The sequence below is a fragment of the Sinocyclocheilus anshuiensis genome, unplaced genomic scaffold (assembly GCF_001515605.1).
Source record: "Sinocyclocheilus anshuiensis isolate Anshui unplaced genomic scaffold, SAMN03320099.WGS_v1.1 scaffold315, whole genome shotgun sequence".
NCBI classification, from domain to species: Eukaryota; Metazoa; Chordata; class Actinopteri; order Cypriniformes; family Cyprinidae; genus Sinocyclocheilus; species Sinocyclocheilus anshuiensis.
In genome coordinates this window covers 674520-692481 of record NW_015548210.1, presented here as the reverse complement: position 1 = coordinate 692481, position 17962 = coordinate 674520, and the positions used below count along the sequence as shown (strand labels likewise).

Below are 17962 nucleotides of genomic sequence, written 5' to 3'. Positions count from 1 at the left end.
TGAGGTGTGTACGCGCTCTGGCGTAGTTTACGCAAGCGCCGGAAGTGATCTCTTGTGCGCATACTTCACTCATTGTTTACACAGTGCACATTCATTGTAGGTATGACGGCTAATCAAAATGGTACTTACTTGCACTTATCCGGATTGTTCAAACTGACTTAAAACTAAAAGATTACATTCTCTTGCGCGAACTCATTCGGGAGTGGTGACTTTCCACGTATTCCCAACTTCTGAGCCTGCTCGCCTGAAGTTATGGTTGATTGCTCTTCGGCTGGATATCAACACACCCATTAACGTAAACCATGTCAGAGCGCGTACACACCTCACGCACCGGATGCCGTGCGCGCACTCAAGGCAGTTGGACATAGTGGTGTATTAGAGGTAAAAAATTATATAAATACTGTTCGGTTTCTCGCACAAACCGATCGTTTCGTGTCTTAGGACATCAATGTGTCGTCACGAGCCGCAGGGTTTAATTTGGATTTGTCTGTGCATGTTTTTTTTACTCTCATAGATTTTGTTACCATTGCCATGCATTATACGACTGATAGACTGCAACGGTTGGAGTTAAAAATCATCATTTGTGTTCTACTGAAGAAACAAAGTCACCTACATCTTGGATGCCCTGGGGGTAAGCAGATAAACATCCAATTTTCATTTTTGGGTGAACTATCCCTTTAATGGTAAATTAATATCATGCTAAATATCGATACTGTACGATATTTTTGGCCATATCACCCAGCACTCTCTATCTTACGCATACATGCTGTAAAAGCTTGCAGGAGTTCAAGCTCTCCAACAGGTAACACACCAGCACATCTTTTACATCTCAAACAAGTTTAATTTTAAACTTCCTGACAGTCTCCGTTGATTGAGAGGTTTTCCGTTGTTTTCCAGACAGCGCTTGATAGCCGAGGGCAGAGGGGCAGGACTCATGTCATCCATCATTTCCACGGCATCTCGCCTTCTTAGGGACATCTGTGCAATCAGTGGACCATCAGCCCCCGAGTCAGGCACGGCTGCCTCCGTCCAATCCCACAAATGGTCATCAGGACAGAACAACAGCACTGACAACCTCAGCGGACAAAACAGGAAACAAGAAATGGGGATTTTTCTTACTCCTCATTGTCATTTTATTTATGCCACTGTCTCAAGCAGCGGGGCTTGTCTCACTCCCGTCAATCTGATGGTCTTATTTTCAAAAGGGATCGTCTTTCGGAACCCAATTTGTCAAGGGTGAACTACATTCCTCTGTTGCCTTCAAAGCTTCTGACAGAAACATTTATGCCAGCTTCGACTTAACCAGGGTGAATTAAGCTAACATGAAGTAAAAACTGCATGGGGAGCTGAATAAATTCAGAAATGTATCCGAATTTTCAAAAAAGAACATTATCAGAGTTGCAATAAGATTCAGATTCTATTTGACTCCGATTCACACCCTCTTGATTGAATTCATTTTAGATTTTAATTCATTTTCAATTTATTTTGCCATATTTCATATATGTCAACTTTGCTTCTATATGAAAGAAACTGTCTCAGCTAATTCTGCATATTATGCAAGTACATTTTTAACTGGGTACATAAAAATGTTAACTATAAAAGTTAACAACAGGGCTCAAACTTCAGTTCAATAGCTAGTTATTTAATAGATATAATAACCACAAATCAACTGAAGTAAACTTCAAAAGGAATGATTCATTAAAAGAACTGGTTCATAAGTGTCATTAATGTATACTTTTGATTCACCAAAAAGAACCAAGAATCATTTGTTTGTGAATCGGATTATAAATAGGAATTATTATATTTTATAGACAAACACCCCTTATATTCTTCAGAAAATATAAAATTTAAAAATGTAAAAAGATATTTATATTTTTCTATATATGTTTCTACCAAGAAAATACTCCCTTTCTTTTCTATTGCAGATAAGCGTTTCATGAGTTTCTAAAAATGAAAAAAGCATTTGTTGTTACTCGTTAGTGTTTGCTAACTAACGTGACTTTGAACGTTAATTGGAATGTTTTCCAAAAAGATATGAAATCTGAAAATGGCACAGCAAGGTCAGCGCATTTGTAAAATAACAAGATTTTTGCACAGCAGCTGTTCTGCGTGCGAGAAAACAGCGACAAAACAACCTCCCACCTCTAATGAAAAGATCTGTCCACCTGAACACTCTCATGCTCTCAGCAGCACGTCCTGATTTCACTGTCCTTTCCACAAAAACCCTGCAGTCGCTTGGCTGTTTTTAGACAGAGACTCAGTGAACAGGATGTTAATGGATCATCAGAGATCTGACGGGGGCGCTGCCATCAGGGGGAGGAGGTGGAGAAACAGGGAGAGGGGCTGAACAGAAAGCCCTGCATTATTTATCCAAAGTTAAAATTAATAAGGTCAGATTCATCATTGTCTCCTTCTTCTGCTGCTTGAATTTTTAATGTTATTCATTGGCTGAAAAGAGCATTCACCAACCCTGTGTTACATTATCCATCAGGAGTTGATCCCTCACAGAGCTGCAGGTCTGAAGAGGATTATGGGTAACTTATCCCGAGTTCATGCCAAAAACTCTCCCGCACAGAGCATCAGAGAAAAATGTAGTAACCTGCACTGCTCTTTACTCACTTACTCTGCAACCAGGTGCCTATATTTCAGTTTATCCATCCATCCATCCACCCATGGAAGTGCATTTTCAGAAACCTGAGAATGAATTACAATTTGCATTTACCCTAATATTGAAATTCTGACCAATAATAAGCATTGCATCATTAAAACGTACAGTACAAAAATGTGCATTTATAAGTAGGATTTGCTAGAGATTACATTTCTTAATGTTACATTTATTGAGCACTAAATGATAGCAAAACTAATCTTATCATAGAAATAGGCCAACGGTACCAATATATGAATCCCTGGGACAATTTGTTACATTGATACTGGCATACTGTACATCATACTTCAAAAGTAATGTACTTTACGATTGCTGGCATGCTTTGCACATGCATATGGTTTAAGATTCAAACAGAATAAAGGAGGAGTAAGAGAGAGAGAGGAAGAGGAGTCCTGATCTTTCCTCCTCTCTGCCTGGCTGGTGGTAGCAGGTGTGCCTCTGTCTTGAGCTTATGGCATCAATTTAAATGACAGATAATTACTTTTGTGACAACGTGCCAATGAGATTAGGCCCAGGCAAACAACATAACAGCAATTTGCTCTGCTCTGGAGAGCAATAACACCAATCATAATTAAGAACTATGGCCAAAATAGCAAGCTGCTGCATATCGTTGAATACAATTATGTTTAGCCAAAAAAAAAAAAAGAGAGAGAGAGTAAGAGTGAGAGAGAAAGAGAGAGAGAGCGTAAGAGTGAGAATCCTCCTCTTTTTCTTAAATAGATGTTGTCAAAGACCTGTCAGCCTAATTTCGGAAAGCCACAGTCAGAAAGCTAGAAAGAGTTTTGCCGCAGTGTCCGTTTAGCTTTTCATGTCAAATCCAATCAAAGTCTCAATAAAGACTCGCTCCTGTTTGCGGTAACATTCGGCCGTCATAACATTGAATCTTACAGCATAGTGTCATCTAAACCCAATGAAGCATCTACATTCACCCACTTTACAGTTTGTGGATATTATAATATTTGTTCTGGAGGGCTTCTGGAAGTGGAAGTGTATTTATCTGTCAATCTTTTAGTTTGTCTTAAAAGACAATGACACCAAAAGCATTTAACCTCCATAGTGAAATATATTTCTGAGTGACAGAATGTAGGGTGGGATCTGATTGGATTGTGACATGTTAGGCCATGATATTATTGAAGAGAAAACTTGTTTCAGAGGCAGAGAAAGCCACTGCATTCTGATAAATTGTACCCAAAAAACTCTTTCGAATAACATGCACTGATATGCATAATATGATCAGGGAAATTAAATGGGTCAATTTCACATAATCTTTAAGCAGAGATAAAATCATCAACTCCAGCATGAAGGTGATAGAGAAGCAGTATGACTCTACCTAGGAGACAATCTGGGGTAAGTGTCCTTAATAGCGACAAATGACCCTTGTAATACACTGACCAGCAGACCGCCACAAAGCCCACCATCAGGAATAAAAGCATCTCCAGCAGAGCACCAAGGATACAGCTCCAGCGTTGATTATGTTAATAGCACACACCTTCAGCTCTGATCAAGGAGACACAGTGGGGCCAGCGGGCTCTCATATACAGCCTACTTGTGTCATCTCACCAGGAGAGTCTTCCATATAATTCATCATTAATATGATTTGCAGAATCGCGTAATCTGCCTTTAGGAATGAACAGGAAGTTGCTGAGAGCTCAAGCTGCTAGAAGATCTGCCCTGCAGTGAAGTGAATCTTGGCTGCACCCGAAATCGTCTACCAGGAGTAAAGCACCTATCTAACGAGAGCTCGGTTTCAGCAGCCAAATCAGAAACATGCAGCCTCTCCACTGAATCAGACCTAAAATATTACCCAGGAGGCTTTGTGCGTGAAGGGGACATTTAGCTGCAAATGCTCATCTGTGAAAAGGCTGTTTGCCTGTTCAATAGAAAGAGGGAGAGAGCAGGAAGAGGCCTTGGGTTTGCCTGTCAGTGGCTGCATGAATATTGTATCTTCTGGTATTTGCCTTTTGGGGCCTTAAGAGGAATGAACGGATGACAATGTCAGTCACCGCCTGCACAGTTTGAGATGTCACAGGGATTCTGATTTATTTATTCAGGTTTACGGGGGGGCAGGGAAGAGTTACAGGGTGAATCTAATGGAAGCATGTCTGGGTCACCTCAAAATAAAAAATAAAAAATATATAATATTTATTATATATACACGCATAATATTTTTAAATATAATACAATATAATATAATTACATTTCAAATAACAATAATACAATGAATAATAACTATTATCATTATTATTTTTATTAAATTCTGAATAAAGAACATTTTAGAACATGTTACAAACCTAATTTGTTATATTAAACAAATAAAAATATATAATTTATTATACAAATATATTAAAGTACTTACAGTTGAAGTCAAGTTTACATAGACCTTGCAGAATCTGCAAAATGTTAATTATTTTACCAAAAAAATAAATAAATATATAAATATATAAACATATTCATTTTTAGTAAATAGTAAAATTTTTAAACAAAACCAATAGCAAACATAATATTCCAAAGTACAGTTGAGGTCAAAAGTTTACACCCCCCTTCAGAATCTGCAAAATAAGAGGGATCATACAAAATGCATGTTATTGTTTATTTAATACTGACCTGAATAAGATATTTCACATAAAAGATGTTTACATATGGTCCACAAGAGAAAATAATAGTTGAATTTATGAAAATATCCCCGTTCAAAGGTTTCCATACACTTGATTCTTAAAGGGATAGTTTACCCACCCTCATGTCATTCATCTTCAGAACACAAATTAAGATATTTTTGATGAATTCTGAGAGCTCTCTGACCCTCCCATATACAGCAATGTAATTAACACGATCAACGTCCAGAAACGTAGCAAGGAGATCGGTAAAATAATCCGTCATGTGACATCAGGGGTTAAACCGTAATTTTACGAAGCTACGAGATTACTTTTTGTACGCAAAGAAAACTAAAATAACGACTTTATTGAACAATTCGTCTCCTCCGCGTCACCCTAGCGGCATGTTGGAAATGTTGTTTTCGTTCAAATCAAAGCGTAAATGACGTAGAAAATGTATCCGCGTGGCACAGCTGACACAGAACAGCATATGCTGTTTGCGTTCAGTGGATACTCTCCAAAATGGCACTAGGGTGATGCGGAGGAGACGAATTGTTCAATAAAGTCGTTATTTTTGTTTTCTTTGCGTACAAAATCTCGTAGCTTCGTAAAATTACGGTTTAACCCCTGATGTCACATGATGGATTATTTTACCGATCTTCTTGCTACGTTTCTGGACGTTGATCGTGTTACTTACATTGCCGTCTATGGGAGGGTCAGAGAGCTCTCAGAATTCATCAAAAATATCTTAATTTGTGTTCTGAAGATGAACGGAGGTCTTACGGGTTTAGAACGACATGAGGGTGAGTAATTAATGACAGAATATTCATTTTTGGGTGAACTATCCCTTTAATACTGTGTTGTTACCTGAATGATCCACAGCTGTGTATTTTTGTTTAGTGATAGTTGTTCATGAGTCCCTTGTTTGTCCTGAACAATTAAACTGCCTGCTGTTCTTCAGAAAAATCCTTTAGGTCCCACAAATTCTTTGGTTTTCCAGCATTTTTGTGTATTTGAACCCTTTCCAACAATGACTGTATGATTTTGAGATCCATCTTTTCACACTGAGGACAACTGAGGGACTGAGGAACAGAATGCAGATGGGTACATTTTTCTTGTTTTGCCTAAATATCATATTTGTTTATTTAGTACTGGCCTTCAGAAGGAACAGAAGATACTTACATGTTTCCCAGAAGACAAAATATGTTTCATTTAATTTTGCAGATGCTGCAAGGTGTATGTAAACTTTTGACTTCAACTGTAAATACTTTAATAAGTACTTCATAAAGTACTTTATCATTTACATAATGTTCCACATTACAGTAATAAATATTTTTATACTCTGTTACATGCTACGATAAGGAGAATCTTGGAAAAATAAAATAAAATGAATGAAGAACAAATGAATAGTTCATAAAAAAAATATATATTTTTTTTTTTGTGGATATTCACTTTTGTAATATTCACCCAATAAGCAGGCAGTTTAAAAATCCTTCAACTTCACGGGATTATCAGCCTCATGCTTGAAATTCCTGCTTTTCTCCTCACACATTCAGAAGCTGTATCAAACATACGCACTCAAAGCTAGGAGACTTATGTTCCTGTGGGCTTTTTGGAGACATTAGTATGGGACAAAAGTAATTCCCTCTCATTTCCTCTGTCTGTTCCTCCGACAGGGTGTGTGACCATTGCATGTCTGCTCTCACGACTGTCCTGTTTTCCCCTCTCCCGGTAAATGAACGTTCAGAAGCAAAGCTGGAAGAAATCACAGACCAATCAGCGGTCACATCAGCTGTGGCCTCGAGGAGAACGGCTCTGTGAAATGCATCTGTTCCTTTGAGAGCAGCTTGTCGTAGCCCTTCAGTAATGTGGGCCATACGCTCTGCGGTCCAGCTCCCCGAGCGTCTCCCTGCACAATAAAACGCTCACAGCCTCCCCCAGTGGCCAGCGAGAGAATCGCGACCCATTCTCTCCAATTCCCTCACAAGCTCCAGGCTGTTATTCAACACTGACATTTCTCAACCAATCAATACCTCATTATTGGCAGCAACCGGCCCGATCCAACCCTCCAGAAATAGCTTGCGCTCCAAGTGCACAGATGTCACTCTGTTTGTGTGTGTGTGCACGCATCATCTCCTCCGATGCCATTATAGAAAGAGCATTTACATGTCAAATTGTTTATTAATTAATTTCATTATCAAATTCACCATAGCTATCAGAGACATTTATATCTCGATAAGATCTCTTCATGCATGAGAATGGAGACGTTCTCGGTTCGGCAATGCAAATCAGTCGAGCGAAAAGCATTAACACCCACAAACAAAAAAGTGCAGAAAAGCCTCGATATCAAACACTCAAATGTCACTCACAGTTCATAAGCTAATCAGCCCAGAACCCCGGGAGAAAAGGCGCGAAAGAGAGCGATAGATGCTCTTTCATTCATCCCAGACAAAGCTATTTAAAGAGAGAGAGAAAGAGAGAGCGATGGAGTGATAGAGCTGGGGAGACTCCATAGTGAAAATGAGCAGGATATAAGCTGGTAGATAAAACAAGTCATTCAAAGCCATTTCCTCTCCAATAAACACACACACACATGCAGATTTACAGTTACATCTCAAAGTTGTCTGTCAACCTGAGTGACAGGCGCTGCCTTATCAACAAGTCACAAAAACACTTTTAAAGCCCACCCCTCCCTCTCTGCATTCATTCCAAATATGCTGCTGTCTTATTGTTTTTAAAGAAGATAACATCAACGTATTTCCTCAACACATTACTTTGCTTTATGGGTTTTTCTGCCTATTAGTGAATACTTTGTTTCATAGTAATGGAAAAAATTCACATTTAGCCGGAAAAGACACAGACTTGCAGAATACACACTCTAATCCAAATACACACAACTGAAGTGAAATCAAATTTACAGTGGCCCCAAAAAGTATTTGGACTTTTAAGCCACACTTAAAATGTATGAATTTCATTGCTTTAGATAGCAAAATATCAAACCAAGTTGCATTTGCATACAAATTATATTAGTTTCTCAAAACTAACTTCACTACTCTTAGCCATTTTTCCAAAAGACTTTTAACTGGTATTTTGGTGAATTTTCACACACCACAGGTGTAATTCATCACATTATGCACGTTCTACATTTGTGAATCACAAAGTGTCACAACAATTTTCGTCTTCATTTTGAACAGTATATATATATATATATATATATATATATATATATATATATATATATATATATATATATATATATATATATATATATATATATATATATATATATATATATATATATATATATATATATATATATATATATATATATATATATATATATATATATATATATATATAGTTTCCTCATTTTTACCTCAACAAAATACAAGGCAGACAACATAAACTTTTCATTCTAGCGGCGTCTCCAGGAGTGACAAAGAGCAGTGCATTTCATTCAATTAAATTCCTGTCCAAATTCAACTAGAATCATTTACGGTGCCATATCTGTTCCAGGAGCTGAGCGGAACACTTAATTACCTGTCTGGAAAAGTGTTTTTAAAATGAAATATTGAAGGCGCCTGATGGTGCACTAAGCAACAGCCCTGACTCAAGTTTGCAATCCTGATTTACGGATTCATACACTCACCAGAGTCAACTGGCCATAGCAATCAATTTAGAAACCAGTTAGCTTATTAATATAATTGTAAATAGTAAATAATGCTAACTGAATTATTTTGTTTCATCCCTAGTGAAAAATCTAGTTTTAACCAGTAGGTTCTTATATGCTTCCAAAGTCAAGTTTTCACATTGCATTCCATAGGGATATTATTACAGGGATTGCAAAATCACTAGCCCAACATTTGTATATTCCAGACAGTTAGGCTACCAAAATATCACCGCCCTGCCCAATGGCCTATCTTAAATAGTAATATAAAATTAATTCCTTGATTTGATTGCTTGGGGTGAACTGGATCATAGTTGATCATTTGCACATGTTGCCAATTTCAAGCATTTTAAACCACTGAAGTGCATGAAGAGGCGAAAGAGAACACATTTTTTTTGCACACACACACTCAAAGTGCCACAGAGAGCGACGTTTCATACAGTGAGCGAACACAGAATTGATTCCGCTTCCACGTCTCCTTGTACGGACACACACACACGAAATTATCTCAAAATACTAATCTCAGCAAGTATTCTTGTAAACACAAAGTCGGTTATGTCTTACGTGAATGCAGTGGAGAAAGAAATTGCATTTGTATCATTATATTGGATCCGTGCAATGGGTCTTAAAGGGACAGCTGTCTGTCATTAATGGTAATCAAACAACAAAACACATTTTTAAAGATTAATCTACATTTAATTTATACAGTGAACACTATGCAGTTTTTTCTAAATTATTACATTTCTGTATCTGAAAACTAATGTTAGACCTTATTTTTATTTGTAACTTTGTTCTATTTTATTCGGGGAAGTCGTGGCCTAATGGTTAGAGAGTCGGACTCATAACCCAAAGGTTGTGGGTTCGAGTCTCGTACCGGCAGGGATTGTAGGTGGGGGGAGTGAATGTACAGCGCTCTCTCCCACCTTCAATACCACGACTGAGGTGCCCTTGAGTAAGGCACCGAACCCCCAACTGCTCCCCGGGCGCCGCAGCATAAATGGCTGCCCACTGCTCCGGGTGTGTGTTCACGGTGTGTGTGTGTTCACTGCTGTGTGTGCGCACTTTGGATGGGATAAATGCAGAGCACTAATTCCAAGTATGGGTCACCATACTTGGCCACATGTCACATCACACTCTTCATCTATAGTTGAAATTTGTTTATTTGTTCTTATTTTATTACTGACAGTTCACTTGTCTTTAAAAATGTTTGACCTCTAGTTGCTGTGATATCAAAGTAGTAGCGTTATTTAAATAATAAGTATCCTTTAAATAAAATGGAACCATTTTTTTTAATCACCAAAGAGCAAAAAAACTCAATTCTTGAAATTTGTTTATGTATCCAAATGTATTTAATTAATTAATTAATCAGTGACAGACCAGTTACTTCATTAACAATTCACAAATATATCCAGAGGAGATACAGGGGATATATTTGTGAATTGTTAATGTTAAAATTAAATAGGCTACACACGAGGAACTAAATATAAAAATTAACCGTTTCAATGGAATATCAAGGTCCTGCGTGACTGAAACATTTGTTTATTTTAACATGCACTGAGCTCCTTTTTGCACTTTATAAGAATAAAGAAGATTGCTAAAATCTCGGCATGTAATCGTCTTATTTGAATACATAAAAAAATTTCATCCCAAAAAAAAAAAAGACCCAATCTGTGACTCAAAATCCGTAATACTATCTGAACTATATGACTTGTTATTTGAAGGAAAAATACAAATCACAAAAGTTTTTGATCATACTGACTTGTCCACAGTAAAGTTCAGCTGATGTCTCTTTTATTCGGGCTAGTTAAATTGGTTTTGGGCTACCAAAATCTAAAGAATGCCTGTCCGAAGGGCTACCAGGGATTTTGAAATTTTGCAAGTCTTGTATCATTTTAGTCTCAAACAGCATTTCCACAGAGCACCTACAGTCACTGACTGACTGATGTATACTGCACATAAAGCTGGTGAAATAAATAAATAAATAAACAAAAAATAAAATGACCTGTAACACAGTGTTTGACCAAAGTACCAAAAGAGATCTCCCCTCAGACATTCCTGTGATTTCAATGTCACATTAAAAATGACCAAGCACTACAAAATTTCACTGACAGATAAAAATAGAGCATGACAGAAAATTAACAGCCCAGTCACTCAAAGTGACGGATAACGATTATTTGAAGCGCAACCTCTGTAAAAAAAAAAAAATTAAAAATTAAAAAGCTAAATGTATGTAACCACAGCAGTTGGAGCACAGATCCTTAACCGCAAAGCTACCACATTTCCCATCCTGACCCACAGTATCCTGGGTTAAACGCAGCCTAACTGGCTCTTTAAAAGGCTAGGTTGATAAAACACCATTTTTTAGTTGGCCCTTTCCAAACATTGACCCCATGCCCTTTGTATTTTCAGCCACAAATCTAAACCACTAGGTGACAAGCAACCCACATTTAACTTTACACAAACCACACTGAGAAATACCGCTGCACCCATTTATGCCATGACAGGCAGGTCAGAAAGGTGATCCATCAGTGATTGCCACTCTCATTGACTGCCGAGGGCTTTGGCTGTCTCTGGGATTACAGGTTATAGAGCCTCTGCCTTTCCTATTTCAGATGTAGCACCTCTCATTGCCATGTTCATAACCCATCTCCTTGCTAAAGCCGTCTCTCTTATCAGCCGGATTGCCTTCCAGTTGATTGTTTGTGAACAATCACTGCTTCCATTATTATGGAGGTATTTCTGTGGGTCGCCCCGCTGAGACGAGGCATCCAGATGAGTGCTTCTGTGCCAAAACAGTACGACCTGTTATAAGAGGCAGAGGCAAGGTCATTGCTTTCAAATGACAACAAACCCGATCTCCAATAGCTCTTTTGTTAGCTGTGCAGCACGGAGGAAAATGGAGGGAAAATCTGTGGCTTTCCCTCCGGGCGACCAGCAACAAAAAGAGCTCCCTTTATTTAACCCTTTGGCTTTGTAAGCATACTCTCGATGGCCTCTTTTTAAGATACAAGCTGGATGTTGACCCTGAAATATATAAGATCAATCTCTACACAAGAGGTGAGGCAACTTAGAATGAGAGCTTTGTCCATGCTAGGAATGAGGTCTCAAGGACCTCATGTTTTCAACCAACTAGTCCGAGTTTTATCTGAATGACTAGTTGAACTTTAAATCCTGAATAGACTGGGTTAGGGTCATGACTACAAGACACCAATCAGACTCATTTATATATAGATGCTAAAGGCAGCCTTTCAACAGAGAAACTGACAGGTATTCATTAAATAAAAAGGCTAAATATCAGTAGCCTTTTATTGAACAAAACTATGAAAAAGATGGAGGTGGATTATGGATTATGCATAATAACAGAATGAAATATTGAATTGAAATATTATCAAAAGAAGTATTATCTAAGGTGGTGAAATTGTTTCGAAAGCACTGTGTTGGCTGTAGGAGTGATGCTTTAAAAGGGATAAATTTAGAGACTCCTTTAAGAGGATTTTACCATCTGCAAGGCTCTACAATAAGGATGACCAATGACCCAAATGCCAGTGAGAGTGTTTCAGGCTAGTTTACATGCCCTTTCAAGCCAGTGCTGAAAGTTACACATTCACTGATCTTGTACATACGTCTTTATGTATCAGTAAGAATGTGCTGATATCTACAAATGAATCAGTTTTACATCATATACAAAAAAGTGTTTATGACTTTATGAAGTTATATTATAGCTATATAATTTCCAGCTTGTTGCAAAAAAAAAAAAAAAAAAGATTTAATTTAAAACAATATATTTAATGAAAAATATTTCTAATAAATACAAATTGATACAAAAATGAAAAAACAAACAAACAAACAAAAAAAAGTTATTGCTGGGACCTTACTTACTTTTTGAACGGAAGTTCTCATTCATAAATCTACACACGATGAGCCTTACTCCTAAAACATTTGAGTAATTTGCATAAAAAATGGACCATCCCGATAAGTCTCCTCCAGATTCATCAACACTCTGTGAACCTCAGATTTGAGTAATGTAAATGTTATCAAAATGAAGTGTTATTAACATTCTGATGTTTTTCACACCATTTACAAGTGGTCAAAGGTAGAAAATATGAAGAGTTAGTAATCGATCAGAACAGCTTAATGAATGATTTGCACAAATTAATTCTGCTTGTTTTATGAATGAGCCAATTTCCCGCAAAGTGTTTGGTGTCTATAGAGACTGCTGTTAAATATTTGATTTTGTTTTCCACTCAATCACAGACCATTATTGTGATTTAATGAACTTAAACACCACCAAGCACATAAAAACAAAAACTGTGGTTGTTGATCGCTTTTTGCTCAGATGGGCTCTTATTCCAATTAATTTGCAATAATTTTGTAGTAATCAAAAGTTGGGCTACACATGATACTACCAAAATGAACTTTTTATAGGAGAGAGGGGAGGGGAGAGTTTTACTGGAACTGTTAACTGCTTTCTGAGAAGTGGCCCTCTTTAAAGCACAACCAGTCAAACACCCCGACTCGACTCGACTCTATACTATCTAGAGGAATCTCTGCAAAATCCAAGAGCTATTTTTCAATCTCCAAAGAAGTTTCAAAAACATTTCTACAGTGAAACAACAAGCTGGTGGAATTTTTCCAGTCTATATAACATGAAATAAAGTCAATCAATATAAAAACCCATGTTCACTTTCAGCATTTCGCACAATAATGTGTGTAATGCATCAGGATGATCGAGCCTGCAATATCTGTAATAAATGCCACATCCAATGCATGTTGACATGGTGCTATCGTCATTAACGTACTTCGGCTCTCTGCACACTTCAACATTCAGAGTAATGAAATAATGGCTGATGTTAGTGTGAGCTGCTCTTTTTCACAGCTGTTCCTACCCATTAGGGAGAGAGAGAGAAAGAGAGAGAGAGACCACAGACTGGTCATATCGAGACGAATGAGGCAGTTCATTGGAACATGCATCGACTCCGGCCCCACAATGCACTGCAGCACGCCCGTGTCACTGAACAAACACTCTAGTGCCTCTGTTCCCCTGCCCATGTCACAGGTAATCTTGTTCTGTCTTAGTCATACTGGCCTGAGCACTGAGAGGCTTTATCACTCTCGCCTGGACCCGAGAAAAGCAGACAGGAAAGGTCAGCGGAAAGGGCGTGTACGAAGGAGGGATACTGTCAGTTCTTGTCTGCAGTGAGGGACTAGAGGGGGAAAATACAAGGGAAAGATCAGGACAACTTCACCGTCAGAACAGACTTCACAATCGGGAGGAAGGGAAGACCACTGCATAATACACCACAGCGATTTGTTAAACTACAGTAACACTTTACTATTTCAGTCAGGAGAGCGTTTGATGTTACACGCATCGTTGATGAGAGCACCTGTTCTATGAGCAGATGCTGAAATGTGTAACTGCTAAACAAATCTCTGGCTACATGAAGACTCTGGCTCCAGAAATTGCTCACCTCAGTATAAAAGCATCATTCACCCTAAAACATAATACATTTTGACATTATTTTAAGATTTTAAGACAAAGCAAAGAGAATTTAAAGAATAAATTTGATGGAATATGTTAATATGGTCTCTAAACGTAAATGTTTTGTATTAGCAATGCCTCAAAGATTGAAAATGCAACATTAATTTGAAAATAAGTATCAGTAATTTTGTCTTGCTTTCCAGTGCAAATGTCTAAAAATTCTTAAATCCAGATGTTATTTACTTGAGAAACAAAATTACATAAGAAATCTTTTTTATTACACATTGATCAAAATGAAGTGAGCTTACAATGAAAACAAGAACAAATTAGAACTTAATTAAAAAGGTAAATACATTTTTACAAATATTCACAGATATTTGTTCTTGTTTCAAGATTAGAAATAAAAAAAATAACTCAAGTAAATGTATCTTCATTTATGATAATTTGATATTCATATTGGAACATTTAATGCCACGACTTAATGAATTTAAGACTTTCAGCTTCAATTTAAAACTTTAAGGCCTTAATTTGTGAAAGTGCAAATTAAGACTTAAGACCAGAAACCCCGTTCTATTCCAAATTTTTTTTTGAAGAAGAATCTTTAAACAGCCATTTACATAAACTGATGTCAAAATAATATTTTTATCATTTTTCTAGTAAACAAACATTATTTTTTGTTAACTAAATAAAATATATTAAAAATATCTTTATCTGTCTTTCTTGAGGGTTTTCTTGAGACTTTCTTGGAAGAACTGTTTAATCTCATGATAAATTACTTGATGTTCCTCATTTATAAATCGCTTTAGATAAAAGTGTCTGCTAAATAACTCAATGTAAATGCAAGCTTCAGTGGAGGAAAAGGTAAGTCATCGGTGAAAAATAACTTCACTTTCAGTCTGTTCCTCACAAAACTATCGTATGACTTACCGAAAGACTATGATTATAGCGCATGATACTTTTATGGTGCTTTTTGGTGATTTTGTCCCTATTACAGCATATGGGTTTGCAACAACATGAGCGTTAGTAAATGTAGACAAACTGGGCTAACTGTACCTTTAAGATGTTAAATTCTAGTCATTTAGGTCATTTTCACTTTTAACTAAGAGCATTTCACAGCAGGAGATTGAGAGAATACGGGTCAGACATCTGGTGAATATTCATTCAGATGAGACACTCTCTGTCAGAGCCGCAGTGCAGCACATGTTCTTGACAGGCCTGAGACATCGTACTTACGCAAGTAATGCAGGTTTGAGAGCAGACTATGAGCCGGCCCCATTCTTTCTGTCTCACCTCAATAACTTCTGGTCCCTTGTGCACTGTGACTAATAAACAGAGGCAAAAGCCATTGAAAAAAGAAACTGGTCTCACATAACCTTCACATTCACCTGAAATGAATCAGTGTTTATGTGTGAATTGTGATTGTTGTGAATGACATTTAAATCTTTTAACATGGTCACATTGGCAGTAAACACATAGCTCCACCTACTGGAAACATGCAGTCATGACACTGAAAGCTGGACAAAATGAAACCGTAATCAGAAAGTTTGACACCATTGGCGATCAGGACGGAAAAAGCTAAAAAACTGTATGTATGTATGTATGTATGTGTTTTGGGCCATATCCCATTAGGCTTTAGTGGTTTTAACATGCCACCAATAGAAGGCAACATATTACCAACAGAGACCCACGGGGACCATTACAGTCTCCATTAAAACCAATACAATTCCCATTATAACCATTACAAATTCTATGAAGGCTTTTATTGTTTTTGTTCAGGGGTGTGTTTTTTTTTTTTTTTTTTTTCAAATTTTTGTTATTGTTTCATATGTCACTCAAGAAAAAAAAAATCTCAAAAAAATTCTAATTTATTGTAAATTCGTCCACAGAAGGAACTGAAAATACAAAACAGGGATTTCACTCAGAAAATCACACACATCGTCAAGAAGGTCGAGGCATTTAGGAAGGCTGTAGATTCTCATAAGGTAAATGTGATTGACAACTTTTAAAGAGGTTTTGAATGGGGCAAAAGGAAAAACCAAATAGCAGAAAATTCTAACAAATCAAATAGTCATATACATTTACAACACATTTTTGTTCTGTTTATTTAGTTTTGATTGCTTCTGTTGTCCTCTTTTGTAAGTCGCTTTGGATAAAAGCATCTGCTAAATGACTAAATGTAAATGTATTTATTAACCATATGCAGGTTATAGATGAAACTGCAATTATATATATATATATATATGTGTGTGTATGTATGTATGTGTGTGTGTGTATATATATAATTTAATGATATAGATAGATAGATATATATAGTGTACTTTATTTTGCTAAAAAGCATCTGCTAAAAATCTGCTTCCTGAATGATTAGACCATAGCGCAACAAACAAATAATTCATTCTGATACTAAAATGGTCTGGAAAGTAACCAAGGTTGCAACGTAAACTTCTAAGCACCCGTCAGATTCTCTTGCATCACCCTCCAAAAATAGACCTGAGTCCATCTGTTCCCGCTCATTTCAGACCATTATATTTGATCTCTGAAAGAAGGTTCCAGCAGGGCATCTCAAATCTGTCATCATCAGTGGGAATGCGTTTCAGTGGATACAGAAATATCACGGAGCACAGGAGATATGCAGAGTAATTATGATGTCGGAATGAGCTTTTAAAGAGTAGATTAACATCAAATAGCACCTTGAAACCAACCTAGCGAGAAAATACGTGCTCATATTTCATAGATTTCAGCAAATCAGCAGGCACAACAACTGAAATGGCCCCAGATAATTTACAAATACAGCCTAGTGTTACCTTTAAAAATTGCACAAGGTGCTGGACCACTCAGAATTTCAGGGTCATCAGGATCACTGTCAGTCTGAATCAAAAGCAGAATGATGCTGGAAGAAGAAGTAGAAAAAAACTGCGTAATTATAATATAATTGCTGTTACAGTGCTTTATAATAGTTTTATCAAAAATACACATTATTAAGAAGCAAAATCAAAATGGAATGAACAAGAGCATAAATCTGTATATGAATAATAATGAAAACTATCTTCATGTATTTATTTGTATTTTACTGGCAATATAACCATGATATAGAAGTATATGAATACATTTAATATGGTACTTTAGGCTTATTATTTATTATAAGCCAGGCTGGAAATGCAACACTGTCGAATATATAACAGTGGTCTCTGGTCTTAAACCAGTGCCCTGGTGTAATGCATTAATGTTAACAGTAGTTGCATAGAAGATGGCTCAAATTAAATGAAATAAAACCTACTATAATAACACTGACAAAGTAGCCTACATACCGTCTTAAACACAGACAAAACGTCAAATCCATAGACTTTAGGCTACTTCGGCTCATAAAACAAGTCTCAAAAACACCTCACTTTACATATTAAAAAATAAAAAAAACCTAAGTCAGAGCTGGGCCGGTGCCTAATTCTCTGATAGATGTAAGATCTCTATTTTAGATCAGCGGCCTAAACGACTCAGCAGGTGCTTTTAATTGCGTCATTTCATTTATCCCAGCTCAGCATACAGCGCCCTCTGCTGTTATG

The 17962-nt window shown here is 36.9% G+C and overlaps 1 long non-coding RNA gene across 1 annotated transcript; it reads right to left on the bottom strand.

Moving 5' to 3' along the window:
• Positions 1-866: 866 nt before the first annotated feature.
• Positions 867-17869, bottom strand: LOC107653737 (uncharacterized). The gene is made up of 3 exons (XR_001630260.1): positions 17711-17869; positions 17207-17292; positions 867-1075 (listed from the first exon to the last, which is right to left on the bottom strand). It is a non-coding gene; the product is annotated as an uncharacterized LOC107653737 (long non-coding RNA).
• Between the last annotated feature and the right edge of the window lie 93 nt (positions 17870-17962).